Below are 14,906 nucleotides of genomic sequence, written 5' to 3' on the forward strand. Positions count from 1 at the left end.
CTGGATCTTCAGACTGTCATTCACAAACTCATTGACCAGATTGTCATTAAAATGGAGCTTACAATGCATCAAAATGTTTTACAATACACAGTACTGTCAACAGCATTCTCTTTCCTTTGTTGTATATTATGAGACTCTGATCACTTCAGCCACTCATCCACATTTTGAAGGGCATACCATCATTATATGATGCAACTTCTATTGTTATATCCTTTGTTTCAGTGTGTATACTTTAATCAACAAACATATTTTCATGGGCTTTTACATATACCACACGTTCAGTGTTTTATGATGAAACAGATTATAACCTATTATCATACACCCTGGTGACTGGCTTAGTCAATTTGTGAAGCCAAACATCAGTTGTTGCTAATTAGCTCAGTGAGATAGAGGATGTTGCTTGGTGTCAGAGGTTACAAGTTCAATCCTGAACTGATGCAAAATGAACATTGGAATGTCAACTTTCTTGTTGTCTTCATATTCTCTCGCTTATTGCTCCTAAACTTGCCTGAAATTGCCTGGCCCCGCCTCATCGCTGCGTAGCAGCTTTAATTAATATTGTTTTTATACCATTTTATATATTGCTTATATATAGTGTCTTTACTAACTTTGGTTCAATTGTTTCCCTGTTTTGGTCATGAATACTTTCCTACACTAAATCCCTGTAAAAAATGTAAAAGTTGAGCTCAGGTACATCCTGTTTCCACTGATCATCCTTGAGGTGTTCAGATGTCAGAGTCCACCTGTGGTAATTGCAATTGATTGGATATGATTTGGAAAGGAATACTGTACACCTGTCTATATAAGATCCCAGTTGACGGTGCACGTCAGAGAAAAAACCAATCCATGAAGTTGAAGTTATTGTCTGTAGATCCTTGATGAAAACTTGCTCATGTTCAGGGCCTGAGACCGGGGAGAAGGTATGCCTTCCAACAGGACAACGACACTAAGCCCACAGCCAAGACAATGCAGGAGTGGCTTCAGGACAAGTCAGTGAATGTCCTGGAGTGGTCCAGCCATAGCCCAGACTTGAACGCAATTGAACATCTCTGGAAACTCTAAACCTAACCCAAAGTACACAAATACAGGTGCGCCAAGCTTGTATCGTCATATCCAATGCTGATGCTTGATGCTGTAATCACTGCCAAAGGTACCTCAACAAAGTACAGTAAAGGGTCTGAATACTATAATGTGATATTAATGTGATATTTCAGTTTTTTGTTGTTTGTTTTGTTTTGAATAAATTTGCAAACATCTCTAAAAACCTGTTTGCACTTTCATTATGTCACACATGTCATTATAGTATGTCACATGTCATTATGGGTTATTGTTTGAGAAAAAAAAATCCATTCAGAATAAAGCTGTAACAAAATGTGAAAAAAGTGAAGTAGGCTACTTTCTGGATTCACTGTACAGTATTACAAAAATGTGTCACACCGAGGCACTCTTAAAGACATTTTGGTCAAGCTTTGAATATGTTTCATGTGTGTCTGGCGGAGTCCACAAATAAAATTAATACATTCAATCCGCTCAGTTACCCATGTCTGTGTGGAGATACCTACTCAAACATGGACTGTCTCACCAGGCGTACACCTCAAACAAGACCTGCTGCTGCTCCCCAGACATTTGGCTGTTTGTGTGCCAGCTAGGCCAGGGGTTGTGGTATTAGAGGGGAGGTTGTCTACCACTGGGCTCTCTAAACAGAGACGTGGCCCCCCCACACAGAAAATGACAGGTCTGACAACTGGCCCTGACAGGGTTTAAGGTTGGATCTTGAGTTATTCCTGGAGCCAAACCTGACATACAGTATTTCATTCCACTGGATATAACATTTGAAAATGGATAGAATTCTTCAACCCAACCATGGTGTGACAGCTCAGAAGCTTACGGTTGTGTTCATAAATTATATTTCCTTGATTTCCTGCAGAAGTCAAGATTCAAGAATTGTTTTATTTGCCATGTACATGGTACACAAAGACGAGGAATTTGACTAGGGTTAAGGCATACGCTGTTACAGACGACATACAGTAGGATAGGGTGCAGGACAAGCCTTGTTAATGAGTCTGATGGCCGTGGGTAAAAAGCTGTTTTTGTGGCGGATGGATCCGGTCCCGATGGACGGCAGTCTCCTGCCAGAGGGGCATGGTTCAAAGAGACCGTGGCTGGCATGGGAGGAGTTGGCCACGATCTTTCTGGCCCGTTATAGGGTCCTGGAGACGTTCAGGTCCTGTAGGGATGGCAGTGGAGCGGATGATACGTCTTTGTTGCGGCTGAGAACCAGATGGTGATGGAGGAGGTGAGGATGGACTCAATGATGGAGGTGGAAAAGAGTACCATCATTGCCTTTGACATTTTGAATTTCTTCAGTTGCCTCAGGAAGTATATCATCTGCTGCACTTTTTTGCTGTGGTAGCTGATGTACAGCTCCCACTTTAAGTCCCGGTAGATGGTGGTGCCCAGGAACAGAGGGAGTCAACAGTGGTCACTGGGGTGTCATTCAGTGTGATGGGGGGAGGGGGGCTGGATTCTTTCTAAAGTCTACAACCATCTCCACTGTCTACAACCATCTCCAGGACAGCAGCATCAATGCAACTAGAAGAAACAATGGGGTTAAAAACATGAACATGGTGGTCAATGTTTACAATATGATTGTTTGACCTGAAAACATTAGGCTACTTTTGTTTAAAGGCAAGTCTATATATTTCCCACAGGCTAAATAACCTGACTGTGAGCAGCTGTCCACTTCTGTTGCCCCCTGCCCCCCCCCTCCTATTGAACCCCGTCGTGTCCGCCCCAAGCCACCCCCCTTCAACCTCACCGTCTAGGCTTCAACTTGGAAAATCACCACGAGAGAGAGCTACTGATTTCTGAACATTCACACTCCGAGCCCGAGAGAAAGGACAGTGCAAGAGCTCAGCTGGCTGTCACGTTTGAAAGGAGCATCTACTGTATAGCGTTATCAAGACACCGGAACTTCTGCTCATGAACAGTAAACGGAAGACCAATAAATCATAAGGACCCAAACATGCCGGTGTATTTATCCCGTTATTGTTGACCGGTATGGAATTATATGTGCAGCACACTATAAAACCTGTCTAAGATCGTTTCGAGAGCTGTCGACTTCAGGAGGAATCGTATGGTAGGTGCAATGAATTTCTAATCAATTCAGCACATAATTTTTGTTCCCTTTCTCTAATGTTTTATTCAGTCAAGAGGGGATGTTTGACCCTACCTATGTGAGCTTGTTTCAAGTTCGATCCGTCTTTTCTTTAAATAACAATGTCATTCATGACTACGGGGCCACACTATTTCCTCTGTATTAAGTATTTTGTACAGAAACGCTAGAACTTGTGCGTTGTCGCCGCTTATTCCCACAAACCGGGAGCACCAGCATAACGGACTCCTTTCAGAGGGGTACCCGCGCCTGTGTTGGATGAATGAGTTTCTATGTGTATGTGTTCTTCGCAAACTCAAGAGTTGGGTTAGTTTTCTCCGAATTCCGAGGTAGATAGCTGCTGAAACGTGCTTGAAGTAACATGCACGTGGACTGTCCCAGTTTTTCAAAGACTGATATGTGAGCATCATATGTGAGCATCATGAGAAATCTCTCACATCCTTTATTAAACTACCACTTTCTGTTGTTATTCTGTCAAGTTTCTCTAAAATGACGTGAATGAGGCTACTTGCAAAAGCAGTGCTCGCTCAAGGAAAAGACCGAAAACCTTACATCTAAAACAAAAGGTCGACCAATAGACACCACGCAAGAGCCATAGCAGAACAACGAGACTGCTGCTCACAACCTATATTCTCTTCCTACCTGAACACATATCGTAGCCTAGGGGAGAGCCGGGACGAAAGTAACACTTTTTCGTTTGATCCAATTTACTTCGAAATTAATAGAGGTAGAGATTCCATGTTTTATGACACCCAACTTGCACACGTCCTTCACTATTATTGACTGTAATTTCCGTTCTAGGATATATGAGTTTAACATAAATAGGCTGGGAACGTACCGAGTGGAATGTTACTTTCGTCCCTATGGAGCGGGACGAAAGTAACACAACAGTGGGGCGGAAGTAACAGCAAACGAAGGGTCCTCGTATCTCTGTATTTCAGGATTGTAAGTCTCTTTACTATCAATACATATACTATTACACATAACACATATATTATTATACACAATATAATGTTTGTATAGATTAAATAAATGCTATAAATTCGAAATCCATACAGCGCACAGACAGCTGCCCAGCTATGACCTCCTATGCTGCCTGTCTGCAGGTTTCTTGGAAGAATAACCCTCTCCTGGTCTACCTCACCCTAATTCTCGGCATATTCTGTAAATGTAACAAAATAAATGCATTGTAAGTCACTGTCAAATATCACGGAGCGAAATAGCTATTGTTACTTTCGTCCCGCAGGCTACTGTTACTTCCGCCCCTCTCCGCTCTCCCGTCACTTATCCCTGGCTAGTCTCCAAGACTTCATCGCATGAAACTTAAAACCTATGCTATCATTTAGTCACTAGATGTCTTAAGAAAACTACATATGTTTACAAACTTAAACAAGTAAACACAATTCTACAATCGAAAAATACTTAGGGGACCACTCTTTTACTTATGGCGCTTAAAAACGTTATCCTGCTATAACTCCACCAAACAAACTCGGTTGGTGCCGAAATTTTGTATGAAGCTAAGGCACTGGTATATGCATGTACAAACGTAACCACGTCTTCGAGGTTGCCGTAGTTTTAGAGAAAATGCGCGTGTTACTTTCGTCCTCCGTTACTTTCGACCCGGCTCTCCCCTACTGCACACATCGTAATACAATTGTATCTGTCAGATATCCAAGCCATACCACTTGCCGATAAAAAAAAAGGGTTGTTCATTTTTCTTGCCTGTGATATGTTTCTAGCCTACTTTCAGCCAATCCACTCCCCCTATTGTTGTTAATTGCCCTCCTGATAGAGGATCACTGAATGGCTGCTTATGATGGAGGGTGGCTTTGTCAGAGCTTCTCTCTGGCTTTCAAGCAGGATTGGGTTAATTCCAGGCAATTCTGCAAGTGGCTTTGAAATAATAAGAGTAACTTAATGGAATGTATAGATACAGTTTATATTCAGAATTGATGGAATTGAAACATAATTTCCCCCAATCCTATTTTAAAGAAAATGAGAGTTGTATATCTATGTACAGTGATTGTTTGTGACCCTGTATCTATAATATACCGTAGCCTGTGGAATGTTTTACTCTGTTACTGTCCGTCTCATTGATATTTACAGAGATAGTAGACCTAATCCAACATAAAGGGCATATGTATGACACATGATAACTCCTTCACTTGTGAGAGATGTAGGCTACTCTAGTCATTTGATAACCAACAGACCAAGGTAAATTCTCAAGGTGTAAGCTTGGCGAAATAAAATCAGATTCTGATTCTGTTAAGGATGTAGTGACTTGTTAAGGATGTTGTCTCATATGTTCCATGTTTCATTTAATTTCAAACCTTTATTTATACTCGTGAAGCACTGAGGTTTCCCTCATTCACAGTGATGGCGAGTTTACACAAAGACACAAATCAACAAAACAAATGCAATATACAATAATAATCAAACACAGGCTCAGAACAACCGCATACTGTTTATTATGGCTCAGGAGGTAGAGCGGGTCGTCCAATGATCCTAGGGTTGGCGGTTCGAATCCCAGCTCCTCCTGTCCACATGTCAAAGTGTCCCCCACATTGCTCCTAATGAGCAGGTTAGCAGCATGGCAGCTGTCGCCATTGGTGTGTGAATGTACATGAGAATGGGTGAATGAGAGGCCATGGTAAAGCGCTTTAGATAACCATAGTCGTAACACCATATATTTTACCATTTATTATGTGCTCCATGTTGATATATACCTTTTCTTAGTTCAGCTTGCTGCCACGTTTTTTTTTTTTTTTACTATAGGTCGATTGTATGGAGGTTGTTTGTATGTACTGTAGGTTATTTTTATGTTATAGTGTCTTTATTAAAAGCAATGCACCAGACATTAGGCATAAGTGCCTACTGTTACTAGAAAGGGATCAGAGAAGCACATGAGATGGTCTGACAACATTGATATCTTAAAACAGGAAAAGCATGTTCAGAATGCAGCACTGAGAGGTTGCTGGAACATATACAGTACAGTGTAGCGACATGTTCTTGCGTAGACAGCAGAGACATTTTAAGGCGCATATTTCAGCATGATGCAGACCTCATGTTTATGTGTCAAGGTTGGGTATGTGGCACACTCTGTCCACGACATGCCATAGTGGATATATTATCTTTTCAGCTGTTTGCATACTACTAATTAGAGCATGAGGCAGTGCAGCAGGGAGAGGACGTGGGAGTGATAATTATAGTGGGAATTCTTTTCTCTGTGAAATGTATGATTATACAGTGAGTGAGATGGCTGATTAGAATGATTTACATGGCAGAATTCTCTTATCACTACATGAAAAGGGGGATTTTGGGCCATTATATTCTTGACTTTTTTCAGGCTCTACAGTATGTTTCATCCTCTATGGAACAGTATCTTATTTAATCTCTCCCATTAGCACTGTACTGTAGGAAGTAAGATAAGAGCCATATTTGTTGGGTGTGCTAGGAATTACTTTGTGAGATATACAGTTGGAAAGCTGTTTGTAAGCTATATTACTAAGTGACTTCTGCTTACACATGCACTATTCAACAAAGCTCCAAGAGACCTTAAATAAACAATGACTCGAGCTGATTGGCTGATTGAATATTTCATATCATCAAACATCTGCCTGTGAAATAGCATTTTGTAGGCCTAATTGTCTGCGGCACAGGATCACTTAACTATTCACAGAGGACTGATCCATAAATTAATAACATGTATATGTTCTGACATCTCATCAATTATGAAATAAACAAGATGTCCATGTTTTTCAGCTGTGGTCATATTTCATATACTGTAAATGCCCTCACAATGGCTGAAAGACAGAGTGGGGATTACGCTTCTACTGTAACACTGTGCTGATTGAGGCTGCGTCTCCATGAGATATGCTTGGGATAATTTCACATTCAGTAATGGATAAAATACAGCCCCTCTTTGTGAATTACACTCAATCACAGAGATGAAGAGCAGTAGCATCCTTATTAAACCCTAAGCTAGCTGATGATTTCTCTTTAACCAAGTCTAGATAGGATTTCTCCATTACCCCGGGAGAGCAGTTAAAATTGTCTTCTTTTTTTTTATTGCCCTTTCGCAATGGAAGCTGCAGGAAAGTGGCAGCACACAGCTGTAGGATGTACATTACCGCTGGCCCTTTCACTCTCGTGGCCTCGGGTCATTGAACCTCGCCACCCATCACAGACAGCAGTCTTGCGTGTCTCAGCCAATGCGGCCACGTAGACTTGACCAATGGGACTTCTGAGGAGCTATATAAGCTCCTTCACCAGCAATGTTTCCATAAAAGCAGGAGCGTTTGAAACCCGTGACGTTGTTTTAGAAGAATGTCTTTGTGTTGTCAACAAAGGGTACATGGACAATAAACCATACTTGTTTAACACTGAAGACACCAAATAAAGGTTTGAATCCCCAGATACTGGGATAGTTCTGACATTATTATTATCGTGTTGTGTAGTCCATCCACATTAGAGATCAAAAGTATAATAGCCGCTGTGTTTCACCCCATTATCGTGGAGCTGACTGCCAAAATCCCTCTCTGCATGTCCCCCAATTTGGCTGTGTAGTAAACACAAGCTGGTCTGGGATGCCTCTCAGAGGGTTAGGGGGGGTGTGTGGCCTCTTCCAAGGGCAGCCAGGCTTCTGCACTCAACAGCTGCAGTATGTCTCCATATCTCTGACTAGTTTATTAGAACTGCTGGATTCCCTGACTCCCCCCTAAAGACCTTCCCTTCTTCATAACCCCACAGACCTCAGAGCAGACTTTTCTTTGCCTCCTCGTGACGCACATTCCCCTTTTAGTCTGGAGGTCTGAAGGTCTGTTCTGTCTTTCCCAAATGAGGCATTTGCCCTCCTTTTTCAAGGGTCTTATTTTAACTGGCCGGACGGAAGTTGATCGCCCCCGAAATGTGCGTCAGTGACCAGGACTCAGCTTGACCGGGACACAGCTTGACAGGTTTGGCCGAGGACACACAGCACGTACACACCAGCAGGTGGAGGGAGGTTGAGGGCAACAGAAAGATGGGATGAAAACAGATGGCATCTATAGCAATAGTTTTTTTGTGCGTTGGCTGTAAGCCGACGCACCATGAAGAAGGAATGCCTATTTGTCGCTCACTCCCTTTCTACGCCAGTTGTTGACCTGCAATTCTATGTTGCTACCACAAGAGGCAGTGGTCCCAGAATATCAAAACAAAAAGACTCCACAGATTTCCCAGGTCAGCGGTGGCCGAGTGGCAATACATCCATGCCGAGTGGATAGTGCTCTGCCTAGCACCGCGAAGATTGTGAGAAAGACTAGTATTTTATATAGCATCAAGATGTCTGGCTGTTTTGACTACCTGGTTTCACTGGGATGTCTGATTGAAATGTAGAGTAATATCTGAAGTTAACAGTAACCCATAACCTGGCTGCACGCTGAGCTAAAGCTAAGTTCAGGAAATGAAGCCTAATGATAGCTAGCTAACGTTAGGCTGGGGGGGGGTTGGAGAGCATTGGGAGAGTAGGACCCCACTCATCCGAACTTCAGAGATTCAGAGATCCGAACCTCCCGGTCTACCGGACAGGCTTAAAAAACATCTTTTTTTTTTAGCCTGCTATCTTACTGGTGGGATTTTCATTACAGTACTGTAGGCCTACTTGCATTTAAATATGTCATAATAAACACATACTGTATCCTACTGTGAATAAAAACAGAACTGTATGTAGACCTACATGTTGCCTGTAGGCTGTAGCCTACTGTCACGTTTAATTTCTTTGTTACTTTAATGTCGAGCGCAAAACGCAAACGAGTCTGCTGCGAGAGCTGCATTCCTTGGTAGCCAGAAAGCGCGTCAGCAACCTGAAGCAGAGGAGTATCGAATAATTTTTCGTTCCCAGTTAATGGACTTCAGGAACACAGACGTGTTGTAAGCATGTAGATTAGCCTACTAGGCCTACTGTATTTGTTAAATAATAGCCTACATCCTAGGCCACGTTAGCCTACATCGGTTGTTTAGGCTGCAATAGCCTAAGACACGACAACTTGTCTGTCATTTCATTTATTTATTTATTTATTATCATCTGCTCTAATTGTTCTAATGTTGGGTTGTTTTTAGGCTATACCATTTTGTTCTGCGAATACAGTAGCCTATCGATGCAGCGTAGGCCTCATTTGAGAATAAAGTACTGTATTTGATCAAAGCATGCACTCAAGTGGAAATTCGTTTATTTTATTCTAGGCTACTGTAGGCCTATTCTAGGCTAGGCTGTATGAGTTTAGTTGGCTATTTGATTGCAATTTTGATGCATTTTCACAAGTAATTAAGGGTATTTATCGGTCTATTATGAGTCTATATGAAACAAGTATACCACTTATTGAATTTGGTGCATTTTAACATATGTTTCAGTCATCCGGACATTTCAGAGATATGAACGACCTTCGGTCCCGTTGGGTTCAGATAAGTGGGGTCCTACTGTAATAACAATGTCAGAGAAGACCCTGTGCAAGACCCCACGGTACGCTACTGCATTATAGACAGACAGTCCTCATTACAATAGGAGTAGGATACTTCAAATCCTATAGTTATTCATTTTTGTATGGGATGTGATCCACCAGTCGCTCTACGCCTACATGTGGTTTATTTTCGGTGATTAGACTGACTGTTGACTGGCACAGCTTTAGGTGGTGATGGAGGAATGAGCTTAATGTATTGATGCTTTTTTGTGCATGGTTGTAAGCCAGCGCACCTAGTATAGCGTTCGGAGGGAGACGTCATTGCAAGGCGGGATTTTCCAATTTTTCGATACCAAGAGGAGGACAAACTTATCATCGCTGTTTGTTTGCAGGATAGGATGTACCCAATACCTGCGGGCACCACGTTCACGTCGCCTCAACCACAATGCATAGACGATCGCCACACATTCGACCAGATTAGCATCCATGACAGCACTAAACGAAAAGCCGGGTGGGCTTTCAAAATAGTGCGCGCTAGCAGGTTCGGAGAATCTACTGGCTGTTGCGAGCGCAGTTTCGGACAATGTGATTGGTTGTTGTTGCGTGCAGCAGACACACCTTCCGCCATACGTTGACGGACACGCATCAAACGCAAGCGTTTGAGCGCAGCGTAACCCATATTCTAACCCCAACCCACACTAGGGACTGGAAGAAGGACACCAAAACCCACCCGCCGATCTCCACTGCACAAGTAGAGTAGTGGTGAGAGCATTGGACTCCCACCCAGGAGACCAGGGTTCCCGGTGGGGATGACTTTATGTTATCATCAGTGTAACTGCTTTAGCCACTGACCACTACCATTAATGTTATAGAAGCTGCTGCTAGTTGTTGTGAGCCCATGACCTAACTGGCTATCCCGCTCTCGTTGTGCTGGATTAGCATTGGAAGCATTGGAACTGATGTGTCCAGGTGACAAGACCCATGTTTATTTATCAGACATTACCATCCTACCAGTCCTGCATAGAAACAAGCCAGCCAACGCACATAAGCCAGGCTGGACCTGGCCTGGTTTTCTTATTATTGGCAGCCCTTTTCTCACTTGTTATTGTCAACACTGTATTTGTCTAAAAAAAACTCTTTGGAAACCTGTCATCATGGCTGGAATTCAGTAGACAAAACCAAAATTGTAATTCAAATTTTTGTGCTTGACAGCACAACATGATGTGTTGTACATGCTTGCATTGTTGCTGATGACATAGTCTGGGCTCTACCTATAGTGGGTGTTAGAATTGGGGGGTTTGTTTCCTGAATGGCCCTTGGGGTTAGCTGTATGTAGAATGTAAGACTACTCATTTTGAGACATCATCCCTGAGAACATGCAACGCCATTTGCGTTGAGGTGAGATAGCGGTTCCACAAATATGGGAGTACGAAATCTATATACTGCAAAAACACAATCACAATACAGCTGGTTTTCCCATCACCATAAACAAAACAAGGAGATGTTGAGTGTTGAATGTGTTTTTTTCCCTATCAATTTACATGTAATGTCTGGGTCTGTTTTAGTTGTCTAGCTAAACATGGCATGTCTTCAAAGGAGTAGCCTTTAGAATTCAAGACTGTCATTGGAAACCCTTTGTTGTATAAAGGTTACATAGACTTCCGTGACGAAGAGCTTCTTTGTGTGTGTGTGTGTGTGTGTGTGTGTGTGTGTGTGTGTGTGTGTGTGTGTGTGTGTGTGTGTGTGTGTGTGTGTGTGTGTGTGTGTGACAGCAGGCTTTGGCTTCAAAGGAAACGTTTGGTGGCAGGGATGACATTCGACAGTGATGCAGTGTGTACAGTCAGTCAGACTGACTGCAAGATAATCGTGTGAGAGATAATCTTGTGATTTATGGGTCATCTAATGACATGGCATTATGTATTCCTGGTGCCACCTGTGTATCACTATAGTCAAATTTATGTGGACATGTGGAAGACCAGTTCAGAAACTGGTTTAGATTTCTGTCTGGAACCACAGTCCAAGGCCATTTGTCTACCTGATTGATGTGGTCCTGGTGATTAACTTAACAGGCTCTCTCACATCAATCTGCTTCATCTCCTGAATTATGGTAATAGGAGTCTTTTATACCATGTTATTTGATGCAGTAAACCGTGTGGGGTGCGATAGCATCCTCGAGCTCCGCTATACTATCCCCCCTGTCCTCGTATATCGAGTCATACAGCGAAGAAAATTTCCCGTTTTACGAGCGCCTTTTATGAGGAACATTACATAGCAGATGATCAAGTCAGTCAGACACGGGGATGTTCTCGGGAAATGTTTTTACATGAGGACACACAAGAATGGTCGACCTCCACCGGATGCTGTGAGGAGGTAGTGCTGTGTTAGGAGCTGAATTTGGCAACCCATGGTTGCTACACGCCACTGCCAGGTTATAGGTCCTTGCTTGTGTTAATGATAAAGAAAATCAACTGGCCTTTGTTCCCCTGCCCATCTTTATTGGATAATGCCATAGAGGGAATGTGGCAAATGACACCATTTTGTTATTCAGCTACTGGTTTGATTTATAGTTTTATTTAGTCATGGAATGACTCTTTGGCTGTACAGTAGCTTGGTGGTACCACTCTCTCTATTAAGTACTCAAAAGGCTGGATTTGACGAGAACTCTATTTCTGTGAACAGCACTGGGATTTTTAGCAGAGGCATAGCACTGTAGAAGATGCCGAATTCTTCATCCATCTTTATTGAATCCCAATAGCCTATTATTTTAAGCTCCGTTACTGTGTTTTATCCACCTCTTAATCTTATTGCCTCAGTGACTATACATACATACTATACAGCACAGCACAGAACATAGTTGATGATGAACATTTACTCATTTGCATTGTATAATCTATTCACCGTGATATTCGGGTCAAAGGATGCTTACCAAGGATCAAGGATGCAATGCAATGACACCCCTTGGATTAGCAGAAACCCCCAGTGTTACTGCTGGTGTGTGTGTTTCTCACACTGAGTAGGCCTATCTGTCTTCCAGATGTCCCTCTAATGGGCCTGAGCCGAGAGTCAGCGGGGACCTCAGTGTTGTACATCACTGGAAAGATGTGTTCATTTTCCAATTACTTCCGGCTACTCTCTTTAAGCGAGGAAATGGGGGGAAAAAAACTTTCGATACTCCATTATTCACTTGGCCAAGTTTCCAAATGACCTACAAATCGAGACTGCTCTCGGCCCTTCCGCTGAACTGATGCGCTCTTCCTGTCTCTGAGAAGCTCACTCAGTAGAGTCTAGAGTTTCTCCGTCTTCTCTCCATTCATTGACTGTCCATCACATGCAATTATGAATGTACTGTATGCATAGAGGCATGATTCAGCCTGGCTGGGGGAAGCGTTTCTGTGTATCTTTTCTGTAACAGCAGGGTTTGGTAAACAAAGCACTGGTGTGCACCTACCAACCAGACTCAGGGTCAGAGGTTAGCATTCAGTTCTGTTTACCAGACAGGTTCAGAATTTCCAGTCAGAGTGTCAGACTCCCCATGGAGAGGCCTACATTCTGCTAGGTGTAGAATTTCAGGATAACATGTTTTCGGGCAGAATGTGAGTCATGTAGTGCTCAGCAGTCGTTTTATAGGATTACACCTGCCAGGCTAATTTGTGTGGCGAGTTCATCTCTGTGTAGCTGCTGCTAGTGTGACCCTTGGCGGACCAGTGAATCCAGTGGAGGGCAGTGTACTGGGAACTGTATCCTGGGAAAGATGGATATGCTGCTCCAGTCATAACTTCTCCTCCCCCACCTCCCATTTGTCATGACTTGGACGAGCAGATACAGTTGTGATTAAATTCCCTTTTCTACATTCTGCCTCCTGAGCGAATTGGATACGTTATGGCGATTTAAGATCGACAGCACAGGTGGATTACTGTGTAAGTGCTCCTTCCGTGAAAGAGGTGGAACATATTGGCAGCCTTACTTGAAGTGCCAACGACGAACATACTTCAGTAGCTTATCATTTATATTTAAAAAGAGCCCTCTAATATCTTTCCCTTATCTTTATATTAAAAAGATTCTATAGCCCTAATAACGTCTAGCTATCTTCCAGCGTGGTTGACTGCAGCCCCGATTCAACACGTTTGTTCTATTTCAAAGGTGACGGCCCACTTGAATCAAGAGTGGGTAATATATTTTGTTAATTCACACATTCATGGCAGTCATGGGCCAGCGCACTCCAGTCCACGTGCACAGCCCCGGCTGTCTGGCCAGAGGGCAGGGCGACGGTAGTCTGAACAAACAAAAGAGAGGCTTTGATTTTGAACTTAAGGCTAAAGTCAACTGGAGAAGAGAACTATAATGTTTCCACAAGGAGAACGTTGGAGGGCAGAGACTAAGGTGTAATCTGAGAACACAATAACACTGGCCTTTACCGTGTGGCAGATGGGAGCTCTGGCCTTCCATAGCTAGGCCTTTGGCTGACATCTCCCGTAATTCAAGGAGATGACTCTGTGTTGAGCTCTTGTTCACTGCTAATCTAATGCTTTGACAACTTTAAAGGGGATCTTGTGGTTTCCAAGGAAAAATGTTTTTTTCTGTGGTTGTGTAGCTAATCTGAGAACTGCTGGGACTTGGGGATTTGGAGGAGATCATGTTTTCTGGGGAGAAGTTACTCATGCAGCCTCCAGTGACTGGTTAGTCTTTCTGAGAAATGAGCTGTGAGATGTTGTCAGTCCCTTTGCAAAGTTAATGAAATATCTCTCAAGTTAATGGAGTGTACACTCATAATGTACTATTATACCTTGCACACATTACGTTTTATTTTAAGACAATTCCCTTCTATTCGATTGCAGCACCAGTGTTCAAGTACATCAGATCTCTATCATAAACATGTAAACCTTGTTCTCTCTGTTAAAAACAGATCTGGAGCAGGCTTGCTCTGTCTACCACCTCTCTGTCTCTGGATGGCATTTGCCAGCTGAGTCTGAAGGTTGCGGTTGCATGCGTGTATGGTGAGGGCGATAAATTACAGGGAATATTAGGCCATGCTCTTGGCTGGAAGACAGGACAGCCTGAGTGGTTTTGGAGACTAGGAGGTCCGCCATAAGCACATCAGCAGCACACAAACACACATGCACGCTACTACCCCCCCCCCCCACCCACCACTCCCCCAAACACACACACACACACACACACACATGCTACACACACACACACACACACACACACACACACACACACACACACACAGACGGAATAACAAAACATAAAAGCCCTTTGAAGGCGGTTCTTCACAGTAAGCTGTTATTTTATTG

At 43.0% G+C, this 14,906-nt stretch overlaps 1 protein-coding gene across 1 annotated transcript in view; it reads left to right on the forward strand.

Moving 5' to 3' along the window:
* Window positions 1–2,901: 2,901 nt before the first annotated feature.
* The window catches only part of chst15 (carbohydrate sulfotransferase 15), a 49,109-nt gene continuing 37,104 nt past the window's right edge, over window positions 2,902–14,906 (forward strand). Inside the window, exon 1 of the mRNA XM_084456456.1 lies at window positions 2,902–3,139. The gene's annotated coding sequence lies outside the window, so the exon portion shown is untranslated. The remainder of the gene's footprint in view (window positions 3,140–14,906) is intronic.

The sequence above is a fragment of the Borostomias antarcticus genome (assembly GCF_949987555.1).
Source record: "Borostomias antarcticus genome assembly, chromosome: 22".
NCBI classification, from domain to species: Eukaryota; Metazoa; Chordata; class Actinopteri; order Stomiiformes; family Stomiidae; genus Borostomias; species Borostomias antarcticus.